The sequence below is a fragment of the Cynocephalus volans genome, chromosome 7 (genome assembly GCF_027409185.1).
Source record: "Cynocephalus volans isolate mCynVol1 chromosome 7, mCynVol1.pri, whole genome shotgun sequence".
Lineage (NCBI taxonomy): Eukaryota > Metazoa > Chordata > Mammalia > Dermoptera > Cynocephalidae > Cynocephalus > Cynocephalus volans.
Window position 1 is genome coordinate 59,451,251 of NC_084466.1, and position 10,304 is coordinate 59,461,554.

The window sequence follows — 10,304 nt, forward strand, 5'->3', positions numbered from 1 at the left end:
CATGTTCTCCTTCTTTCCCATCCAGTTATATATGTGAATGAACCACTCAGAGATTTCTCACCTGCAATCAGATGAGTTGAGTGGTCCCTCACTGGGCTGTAGATGGTGGGGATGGTGAGGTGGGAGCAGCATTGGTGGAAAGAGCAGAGAAAGTAGGACAGACCCTGGTTCCGGGGAGTGGACTTGTGGGGACACGTCTCTCTTCTTTTTGTTTCCCAGATGGTGGCAGCAGAAGTTTGTAAAAGCTGGCTGTGGGGAAACTCCTGTTTTGAGGCTGCCCAAGAAGTGTGATGGGTTGTTTTGGTTTAAAACTCACATTAAAGTACTTTTTTTTGTCAGCTGGCAGGTACAGGGATGGAACTCTGGACCTTGGAATTATTAGCACCATGCTCTAACCAACTGAGCTAACTGGCGAGCCCTTTTCTTTAAGAGTTAGCAGGTTGACAACACACCTACCATAGGATCCGGTCCTTCTGCTCTAATATATTTACCCAAGAGAAACAAAAGCATCTACTCATACTTGTATAGCAGCTTTATTTATAATAGCCCAAATGTCTACCAACAGGTGAACAGATAAATTGTGGTCTATCCATGCAGTGGAATACTATTCAGCAAGAAAAAGGAGTGAGTGAACTTACACAGAGCAACGTGGATGAATCTCAACGTAATTACAGAAGAGAGAATGTACTGTATGATTCCATTTATATACAATTCTAGAAAATACAAGCTAATTGACAGTAGGCCAGTGGTTGCCTGGGAGTGGGGATGGGACAGGAAAGAGTGGGAAGAGATTGTTGTACGGCAAGAGGAAACCTTTGGGGGTGGTGGCTATTTTCACTATCTTGTGAACATATGTCAAATGTTATCAAATTGTTACTCTAAATTTGTAAGTTTATTGTACATCAATTATATTGAGAGAAACCTGTAAAAAAAATCACACTGAAGTGTTTTTCTTTCTTTAAAAGTTCATTTGCTGTTGCGGATTGAATTGTATCCACCAAGTTTTATATATTAGAGGCTTAATTCCACTGTAACTGTGAAGGGTGGGAAATCCTATTATGGTAATTGAAAGGCGGGGCCTTGAAGAGATGATTAGATTCTGAGGACGATGCCTAGTGAATGGGTTAAAAGTGGTGGTCATGGGCATGGTTCTGAGGGCTTTAAAAGAAGAGCACATGAGGGGTTAGTCTCTCTCTCTGCTTCCACCATCTTGCAATGTGAGACCCCAGGTCTCTTTTGCTACCACCAGATGTATTCCCTGGACTTTGGACTTCCCAGCCTCTTCAACTGTAAGCAATAAATTTCATTTTCTTATAAATCACCCAGTTCCAAGTATTTTGTTATAAGCAACAGAAGTGGACAATACACTTGCCTTCTCTGCCTGACTCTATTTATTCAGTTTTCAGAGTCTCTGCCAGGCCTTCTTCAAGGAGGCCCTTTTCTTCTGGAATATTCTGCATACATTCATCCTTCATTTGTTATAAATCACTGGTGATCCGGCTGGAAAGCAGGTGCTGTGTGAGAGGGAGCTCACTTGGGGTCATGGAAAGGGGTCACTGGGGAGTCAGACAGATATGGAGTGAAGCACAGTCTCCCATTGGCTGGGTCACGTCAGGCAGATTCTCTGCTTTTTGAACTTCAGCGCATTGGTCTGTTTCTATTGCTTATAAATACCTGAAACTGGGTGATCATAAGAAAATGAAATTTATTGCTTACAGTTTCGGAGGGTGGGAAGTCCACAATCCAGGGAACACATCTGGTGAGGTGACTCTATAGCAATGCAGGGTGTCACATGGCAAGAATGGCAGAGCAGAGAGAGACTAACCTCCTCATTCACTCTCCTTTTAAGCCCTCCAAACCATGCCCACGACCACCATTTTTAATCCATTCACTACTGCATGGTCCTACAACCCAATCACTTCTTCAAGGCCCCACCTTTCAGTTACCATATTAGGATTTCCCACCCTCTTAACCATCACAGTGAGGGCCAAGTTTCTAATACATAAAACTTGGGGACAGAATTCAAGCTTCAATGAGTTTGAGGGGGACATCCAATCTACTACACTCAATTTCCTCATGTGTAAAGTGGAAATCTTAATACCAACTTCACCGGTTCCTCAAGAAGACAGAAGAAGAGAAATGTGGAGGGTCTGATAAGTGTCAGGTGCCAGGCTTGCTTCTCTTCCTTCCTCCAGACTGTGCCAGGGACACCTGTTTGCTGGAGAAATCCTAGGCTTTTCTGGGACTTTTTAGGATAACTAGAGCAATGGCATTTTGGCTGATGATGGTGATTTTGTGGGTCTGGAAGTGATGAAGGGCGTGTGCTTGCTCTTGAAAAGGGAAACAACAGAGGTTATGAACAGAAGTTCCTGATAATCAGGAGGGCAAACTGCATAGATGGTTCTGTCTTTTAAAAAAATTATTATTGAGGTATATTTTATGTACACTTAATAAATCTTAACTGTACAGTTCAGTGGGTTTCGTCACCCATATAATCATCACCCAAATCAAGACACAGAACATTTCTGTACATTCCCTGTGCCCCTTGTCACTGGGGTGTGCCCCTCCCTGGAGGCAGCTATTGATCTGACTCATAGCTCCATGGATTAGTTTCACCTGGTTCTGGACGTGGATTCACATCAATGGAATCATATAGTATGCACTTTTATGAGTTTTCCAGTTGCTGCTGTAACAAATTACCACAAACTTAGTGGCTTAAAACAACACACACATTTATCATCTTACAATTTTGCATGTTAGAAGTCCAGCAAGGGTCTTGCTGGGCTAAAGTCAAGGTGTTGGTAGAGCTGTGTTCTTTTCTGGGGTCTTTAGGGAAGAATCTGTTTCCTTGCCTTTTCCAGCTTTGGGAGACCACACATTTTTTGGCTCTTGGTTCTTTCTCCCATCTTCAAAGCCAACACTGTTGCATGTCTACCATCCTTCTGTAGTCATATCATCCTCTGACCACAGCCAGGAAAGGTTTTCTGCTTCTTTTTTTTTTTTTTTTTTTGTCGTTTTTTCGTGACCGGCACTCAGCCAGTGAGTGCACCGGTCAGTCCTATATAGGATCCGAACCCGCGGCGGGAGCGTCGCCGCGCTGCCAGCGCAGCACTCTACCAAGTGCGCCACGGGCTCGGCCCAAGGTTTTCTGCTTCTAAGGACTCATGTGATTAGACAGGGCCCACCTTAACTTTCATCACGTCAAGTCCCTTTTGCCACATATGGTAACATTCACAGATTGTAGGGATTAGGATGGACATCTTTGAGGGGCTGTTATTCCGCCTACCACAGCATTCTTGCAAAGAGAATGTTTCTAAGATTCACCCATGTTGTGTGTATCAGTAGTTTGTCCGTTTGATTGTAATATTGTTACATGAATATACACATATATAGTTGGTGTTCATTCTTCTGTTGACAGACATTTGGGTTGTTACCTATTTTTTGCTGTTATGAATAAAAATTTATTCTTATATTGTTTTTCGTTTCTCTTGGGTAAATATGTAGGGCTACATTATAGGGTAATTGTGTGTTTGACTTTTCATGTGTTTATTGGTCATTCATATATTCTCTTTTGTGAGGTGTATGTTCAAATGTTTTGCCCATTTTAAATTTCACCAGGTTGTCTTTTTATTATTAGTTTGTAGATGGTCTTTCTATGTTCTAAAAACAAATCCTTTGACAAATATAGGTATCGCAATATTTTATTCCGGTCCATGGCTTGGATTTTCCCTTTTTTGCAATGGTGTCTTTGATGAACAAAAGTTTTTAATTTTAATGAAGTCTGATTTCTCAATTTAAAAAAATGACTAGTGTCTTTTTGTATCCTGTCTAAAAAAATCATCTCTACATCAAAGTCATGAGGATATTCTACCATGTTTTCTTCTGAAAGCTTCATGGTTTTAGCTTTTACATTTAGGTCTGTGATTTATTTCAAATTAATTTTTGTGTAGGGAATATGGGAGACCTTATATTTGTTTGTTTTTTGTTTTTTTTTTCTGTTCTCCAGCACCACTTGTTGAAAAGACTTTTCTTTCTTAATTGAAGTACATTGATATCTTTGTGATAAATCAATTAATCAAATATGTGTATAAACTATTACTGGGCTCTATTCTGTTCCAGTGGTACATTTACCTATACTTGGCCAATACCACACTGTTTTAATTATTGTAGCTTTACAGCAAGTTTTGAAATCAGGTAGTGTAACTTTATCCTTCTTTAATATGTTTGTGGTTAGTATAGGTCAATTTTGGGCTTATGTCACTGTTATGGGTTAAATTGTGTTCCCCAAAAGATATGTTCAAGTCCTGACTCCTTCCTGGTACCTGTGAATGTGACTTTATTTGGAAATAGGGTCTTTGCAGATGTAATTGAGTTAGGATGAGATCATAGTGGATTAGGGTGGGCCAAATACAATATGACTGGTGCCCTTATAAGAAGAGGAGAAGAAACACAAAAACACAGAGGGAACACCATGTGAAGACAAAGGCAGAGATCAGAGTGATGCCTCTACAAACCAAGGAATGCCAAAGATTTCCAGCAAACCACAAGAAACTATGAGAGAGGTATGGAGCAGATCCTCCCTCAGAGCTTCCTGAAGGAACCAACCCCACCAACACCTTGAGTTCAGACTTCTAGCCTCCAGAACAGTAAGAGAATACATTTTTATTGTTTTAAGCCACCCAGTTTGTAATATTTTGTTTCAGCAGCTCTAGCAAACTAATACAGTCACTGAAACACAACCTAAACTTGCTTAAGCAACAAGGAAACAACTTTCTCTTAAACTTAGAAGCCCAGAGTTGGGTTTCTGGTGAGATCTGTTGTGGCATTAGGTAGTAGGATTAGGTTCAATTGTTATGGTTGGAAACCACCAAAACAGTGGCTTACACAAGATGGACATTTTATTTTATTTTTCTCTTATGTAGGTGTTGGAAATCCAGGGTTGGTTGGTATAGTGGCTCTATGACACCAAGATATAAGATTCTTCTGTCTTTCTGCTGCTTCCTCAATACGTGGCTTTTACCTCGTGGTGTGAAATCTAGCTTCATGTCCATCTTTCATCCAGCAGGAAGAAGCAAGGGTAAGGGAGCCCCTCTCTCCTCTCCAGGATGTGTTCTAGAAGTTTCAAGGACAACTCTGCTTACAGTCTGTTGTTCAAGATTTAGTCACATCACCACTCTTAACTGCAAAACAGGCTGGGAGCATACTCCTTATTTCAGAAATCCATGGGCCCACCTATTTATTAGTAAATAGAAACGGGAGATCCAATATTAGGAAACAATTAGAAGTTTCTTCCATAGGGTGCCCGTAGAGAAACACCAGGCACAGAAGTCCTATAGATGACTGGACATAAGAGACCTGAGGGAAAAAAATCAGGTCTGGAAATAAAGATTTGAAAGCTTACAAATGTTAGTTACAATTTTGAGAGGGGACAAGATGGCCTGGAAAGAGTATAGAGTGAGAAGAAAAGGTCAAGGAGAGACCTGCAGGGAACCAAAGAGTTGAATGACTGTACAGAGAAGGAGGATTCAGCAGGGGCCCGAGAAGAAATGATGAGGCAGTCAGATGGACACTCAGGACAAGTTTCAAGGAAAGAGTGGTCAGCGGTGTACAGGAGAAGAGATGCTGCTACGGTCTGAATGCATCAGACCATATGTTGAAATTAATATGTTGGGACTTAATTGCAAATGTGATAGTGTTAAGAGTTAGTGCCTTTAGGAGGTGATTAAGTCATGAGGGCAGAGCCCACATGGATGGGATTATGGCCCTTAGAAAAGGGCTTGAGGGAGTGGACTCATTCCCATCTGTCCCTTCTGTCATGTGAGGACACAGCAAGACCTTCACCAGACACTGAAACTAGAGCCTTGTTCTTGGACTTCCCAGCCTCCAGATCTGTGAGAAGTCAATTTCTGTTCTTTATAAATTACCCTGTCTGTGGTATTTTGTCATAGTACCAAAAACAAACTAAGATAGATGCCAGCTAAGATAAAGACCTGGTCTTTAGAAACATAAGAAGTTGTGGTTGCCTTGTTTCAAACCATAGGCTACCTCAAGTCTTTTTTTGGCAGGAGATCTGTGTAACTGAATGACCTGGAACTTGGAATGTCTGTAAATCCTAGTGTAAGAATATGATAGTTAATTTAGGCTCAGGGCTGGTGAAAGACACAGCTCCCCGCCCCTTCTCAGGGAGGGACTAGGTCACACCTGAACAATGAGGTCACTCATCACCTCTGTCACTATGGTCAGGTAGCTGGCGACCATAGGAGGCCCTGGGGCAGAAAATGGAACCCAGCCAGAAAGCTGAAGGGACTAAGGGTTTAACCTCTGCCTTTTGTTTGGTTCTAGGGAAGGAAGCAAGATGAACACATGCACACTAAAATGTGTACACAGATGTTAACTGTAGCACTGTTTAAGATAGAGAAGACTAGAGGCAACCCAAGTGACCATCAACTAAAGAGCAGATAAATAAATTGTGCTGTGGTCATTCAATGAACTTCTATTTGAGAGATGAAATGATCAAATTAGATGTGTGTGTATCAACCTGTGCAAAAACAACGTTGAATGAAAACAAAGCATGTTGCACCATGAAAGCAGTCATATAAATTTAAAAACTATATAAATGAGTACTACAAGTTTTTTTTAATGGAAACGTGAAGGAAGTGGTTAATGGACTTCTGTGGTCAGCATCCAAGGACGCGTTCACTTGGCGAACTCGCAAACGAGTTAACCAAGAAATGTCAAGGATTGCAAACAATCCTTGAGAACGCTTGAAGTTGTGAGAACACTTTCTTGGGATGTTCCCAGGAGGCGCATTATAGATAACCAAGTGCTTGAGAGGGGAGGTAACAGCTTTCTGCTCTTGAGAAAAGTATAACAGAATTTATGCATTAATGCTTATCTCGCATGCACAAGCTTGCTAAATGTAATAAAGGCTGTAACAGCGGCTGGATCGGCGCTACTTGCCTGAGAGAGCAGTAGCCCCCGCTCTTCACCTGCATCCCATCTGCTGTGTCTTCCTTCCCGTCTCCGATCATTTTAATCAACAGAAACGTAAACATAGTCTAGGTATAAAAACATGGACTGGGAGAGTACTTACTGTAGTAGATTGAATTATGTCCCTCCAAAACTCACTGAAGCTTGAATTGTGTCCCCCAAGTTTTAGTATTAGAAACTTAGCCCCCACTGTGACTGTTAAGAGGGTGGGAAGTCCTATTATGGTAATCGAAAGGTGGAGCCTTGAAGAGGCCATTAGATTGTAGGACCATGCTGTAAGGAATGGATTAATAATGGTGGTCAGGGGAGTGGTGTGGAGGGCTTTAAAAGGAAAGTGAATGAGGTTAGTCTCCCTCTGCTACGCCATTTTCACAATGTGATACTCTGCCATCATTGTCGCCACCATCGAGGTTCTCACCAGATGTGTTCCCTGGACTTTGGACTTCCCAGCCTCAGAAACAGGAAGCAATACATTTCATTGTTTTATAAATCATCCAGTTCCACGTATTTTGTTATAAGCAATAGAAACAGGCCAGACCTCCGAGAGTCGTCCTGGTTTCCTGCTTCAACAGTGCTTGGATGGAACCCGGTGCTCGTCACCCACCCCGGCCGGCCGCTCAGAGCCAGCCCTCCGCCACCTCTTCACAGCGCCCTCGGATCGCCCCAAGGCCCCCTCCGCAGCTCCAGCGCCGCGCAGCCGCCGCCGCCGCCCCGTCCTCTTCTCAGCCGCGGCCATGACGACCGTGACCGCCTCGCAGGTGTGCCAGAACTACCACCAGGACTCGGAGGCCGCCATCAACCGCCAGATCAACATGGAGCTGTACGCCTCCTACGTCTACCTGTCCATGTCTTTCTACTTTGACCGCGATGATGTGGCTTTGAAGAACTTTGCCAAATACTTTCTTCACCAGTCTCATGAGAAGAGGGAACATGCTGAGAAACTGATGAAGCTGCAAAACCAACGAGGTGGCCAAATCTTCCTTCAGGATATCAAGAAACCAGACTATGACGACTGGGAGAGCGGCCTGAATGCAATGGAGTGTGCGTTACACTTGGAAAAAAAGCGTGAATCAGTCACTACTGGAGCTGCACAAACTAGCCACTGAGAAAAATGACCCCCACTTATGTGACTTCATTGAGACTCATTACCTGCATGAGCAGGTGAAGTCCATCAAAGAATTGGGTGACCATGTAACCAACCTGCGCAAGATGGGAGCCCCTGAATCTGGCATGGCAGAATATCTCTTTGACAAGCACACCCTGGGAGAGAGTGATAACGAGAGCTAAGCCTCAGGCTAACTTCCCCGGAGCCATGGGATGACTTCCCTGGTCACCAACGCAGTGCATGCATGTTGGGGTTTCCTTTTTAACCTTTTCCATAATTTGTACCAAAACATCCACTTAAGTTCTTTCATTTGTATCATTCCTTCAAATAAAGACATTTGGTACCAAAAAAAAAAAAAAAAAAGCAATAGAAACAGACTAATATACTTACCAAATTCATGGTAGTGGTTGTCTCTGGGGAGGAAGGGGATTAGGACTGGGAAGGGCAACTAAGGGAATTTCAATTTCACCTGTGTTGTTCTATTTCTCTTATTGGAAAGATTTGAAGAAGATGAAAAGGTGGTTAATTTAATTGTTCATCTGGTAAATGTAAAGTAAAATCACAGTAAGAATAGGAAGAAAAGAAGAACTGTGATAAGATACCAGTATACACTCACCAGAATGGCTGATATTAACCAGTCTAACATATCATATATTGACACAAATATGGGACAACTGGAACTCTTATACATCACTAGTGGGGGTGTATATTCATTCAACCACTTTGGAAAACTGTTTGACAGAATCATTGAAAGCTAAACATATACCTATCCCGTGGTTCTGAAATTTCAATCTTAGGCATAAACCCAAGATAAGTGAATGTATTAGTCCATTCCTGTTGCTTATAACAGAAACACCTGGAACTGGGTAATTTGTAAAGAAAAAATATTTATTGCTTACAGTTTTGGAGACTGGGAAGTCCAAAGTCCAGGGAATTCATCTGGGGAGAGGCTTATTGGTGGGTAGTGACTCTTCACAGCAAATCAGGGTGTCACATGGCAGATGGTGGAAGCTAATAGAGAGACTACCCTCCTCATATGCTCTCCTTATAAAGCCCTCAGAACCACCACCATGAAACCATCAATATATTAATCCATTACTAGGGCATGGTCCTCACAATCCAATCACCTCTTCAAGATCCCACATTTCAATTACTGTTAATAGGATTTTCCATCCTCTTAACCCTGTTACAGTGGGGACCAAGCCTCCAACACATTAAATTTTGGGAGTACACAATTCAATCCATAGCAGTGAGTATATATGTGCACCAAAAGAAATGTACAAGGATGCTCATGGCAACTTTATTTGTAGTAACCAATGACTAGAGGTAATCCAACCAATCTGGTTATTCTACTCCTAGATATATATCCTAGAGACTCCTAATCATGCACACAAGGAGACAGGTGCAAGAATATTCATTCCAACACTATTTACAATAGCAACAACAACATTAGCAAAACAACAACTCAAATGATGGATTAATACAACGTGGTAATGTCCATGGAATCTCATGGACATTATATTAAACAAAAGAAGCCAGGCGTAAAGGAATACATACAGAATGATTTTGTTCTAGGAATTCTAGAATAGGAAAAGCTAATTCCTGGTGACAGAATGCAGAATAAGGGTTACTTTTGGGGTGCTATCTACTGGAAAATGGCATAGGGACCCTTTTGGGGTGTTGGTAATATGCTACAGCTTCATCTGGATGATAATTACATAGTTGTATACACAGGTGAAAAATTATCAGACTGTACACTCGAGATTTGTGTACTTTATTGTATGTAAGCTATACCTCAAAAATATCTGAAGCAAACATGACAAAATGTTAATGTATTAATTTGTAGCAGTGGGTACACAAAGTGTTACCCAATTCTCTATATTTTCCTCTTAATTAAAAATTACAACTAGGAAAGAGAGAGGGTAGTAGTCCTATGTAATCAAAGTGACACCCATCCCAGAGGAGATGACATTTTGAGTTGGGGGCCCCTGCGCAGGCATCTCTCCAACACTTGGGCAGGTTCCCTTACAATGTGGTGCCGATGACAACAGCCAACCCACCTCTCCAGGATGGAGACAAGGTTATTTTCACTGTCGTTTTCTCAGTAAATTATCATGGCTGCTAAAAAGTGGGCTTTTGAAAATCAGCTTGACTGATTTTTCAGCTGAGAGGGACCTTGAGCCATCACACAAAAGCTGGGCTGGGGGTG

The 10,304-nt window shown here is 42.0% G+C and overlaps 1 protein-coding gene and 1 pseudogene across 1 annotated transcript in view; both read left to right on the forward strand.

Moving 5' to 3' along the window:
- NAA16 (N-alpha-acetyltransferase 16, NatA auxiliary subunit) overlaps nt 1-737 on the forward strand; it is a 98,806-nt gene extending 98,069 nt beyond the window's left edge. The window contains 1 exon segment of the mRNA XM_063102606.1: nt 566-737. The gene's annotated coding sequence lies outside the window, so the exon portion shown is untranslated.
- Nucleotides 592-8,443, forward strand: LOC134381640 (ferritin heavy chain-like; annotated as a pseudogene).
- The last annotated feature ends 1,861 nt before the right edge of the window (nt 8,444-10,304 follow it).